Source organism: Octopus bimaculoides, chromosome 7, assembly GCF_001194135.2.
Source record: "Octopus bimaculoides isolate UCB-OBI-ISO-001 chromosome 7, ASM119413v2, whole genome shotgun sequence".
NCBI classification, from domain to species: domain Eukaryota; kingdom Metazoa; phylum Mollusca; class Cephalopoda; order Octopoda; family Octopodidae; genus Octopus; species Octopus bimaculoides.
In genome coordinates this window covers 23,158,687-23,160,836 of record NC_068987.1, presented here as the reverse complement: position 1 = coordinate 23,160,836, position 2,150 = coordinate 23,158,687, and positions in this window count along the sequence as shown.

The following is a 2,150-nucleotide window of genomic DNA, read 5'->3' as shown; positions in this document are numbered from 1 at the left end:
CAAAGCCTTGTGAGTGGATTTGGTAGACGGAAACTGAAAGAAGCCTGTCGTATATATGTATATATATTTGTGTGTGTATGTTTGTGTGTATGTTTGTGTGTCTGTGTTTGTCCCCTCAACATCGCTTGACAACCGATGGTGGTGTGTTTACGTCCAGGTAACTTAGCGGTTCGGCCGATAGAATAAGTACTAGGCTTACAAAGAATAAGTCCTGGGGTTGATTTGCTCGACTAAAAGACGGTGCTCCAGCATGACTGCAGTCAAATGACTGAAACAAGTAAAAGAGTAAAAGAGTAACGGAGGGCTGAATATAAAACAAAATGAAAGAATGGAGAAATACGCTATTAATCTTTTACGAAAAGCAATAAACACCGCAGAAATATATCTTAACTAAAGCAATATTTACATAATGCAACGAGTAATAGTAATGGGAACACTTCAAGAAAGAAAGCTTTCAAACGACTCAGAAAAGAAATATCGACAGCGGAGTTGCAAGTAGTGTAACGCCATTGTCAATGGCGGTGAGTATGATAAAGATGTAGCGGTGGTGGTGGTGGGGTGTTGTGAGTGGGGTTATGGTGGTGATGGTGAGGTGTTGTTGGGGGCAGTGATAACGATGTAGATGTAGGTGATGAGGATGACGATAATCATCATCATCATCATCATCATCATCATCATCCTTATCATCAATATCGACATCATAAGAGTGTAATGAGGATGATGACGATGATGCCATCTTTGATGATGTTGATAATGGTTGTGATGGTTGTGATGATGAAAATGATGAAGATGACGAAATAGATGATGATGATGATGATGATGATGATGAATATGATGATTGCGATGATGATGATTGCGATGATGATGATGATGATGATGATGATGATGATGATGATGATGATGGTGATGATGATCGTGATGATGATGATCGTGATGATGATGATGATGATGATGATGATGATGATGATGATGATGATGATGGGGTGGGTAGTGGTGGCGGTGCTAGTGCTGCTGGTGATGTTGGTTGTGGCGATGATGATGATGACGACGACGCTGGTGACGATGGCAGCAACAATAATGACGTCAAAGAAGATGGCGTCAACTACAAAAGAATTAACGATCACACGTTCATCGATGATTAGGTGATCGATAACAACAATATCCCCCACAATTATTGCCCTCTCCTTCCCCCCTATCCACCTCTCTCCCGAATTCCCCCAGCCCTTGTTCCAGTGATCAGCGTCCAGTGACACTCGAGAATTTTTCATATGCGCAGGCGTGACTTTGTCATAAGAAGTTTGGTCTTCAGTCACATGATTCCGGGTTCAGACCCCCTGCGTGGCACCTTAGGCCACTTATTCTACTATAGCCACGGGTTGATCAAAGCCTTCTCGGTAGATTCGGTTGGCAGAACCTGAAAGAAACTGAAAAGGCGGCGAGCTAGCAGAAACGTTAGCACGCCGGGCGAAATGTTTAGCGGCATTTTGTCTGCCGCTACATTCTGAGTTCAAATTCCGCCGAGGTCGACTTTGCCTTTCATCCTATCGGGGTCGATTAAATAAGTACCAGTTACGCTCTGGGGTCGATATAATCGACTTAATCCGTTTGTCTGTCCTTGTTTGTCCTCTCTGTGTGTAGCCCCTTGTGGGCAGTAAAGAAATAAGACACTGAAAGAAGCCCGTCATATATATGTATTGATACAAAATCAGTGATTGAATGACACAGTGTTTTCTATATATTACAAGCGAGGTTAAAAACTTGCCATGCTTGGCAACGAGTACCCATCACCGAGGAGATCCAATACAGATCGAAACCACCTGGTCTGGTGGTCTTGGAGTTAGGGCGGCAGGAGTTACTTCCCGCTTGCAATAAATATCTTTGAGGACAGCCACATTAAATGACCATAAGCAATACTTTTTGGTTCGTATACTGCTTCTATCTCGAATAGAGATTTTCTAACGGACTAGTTTTCTAGTTATGTCTTTCTATTTATACACATATATATATACGCATACATACATATATATATTTATTCACACATACATTTATTTACACAAGCACATATATATTTATAGACAAATTCCTCTACTTTACATAATATCGAGGTCTCATTCATTCTTTTGTTGTCGTATTATAATAATAATATATAT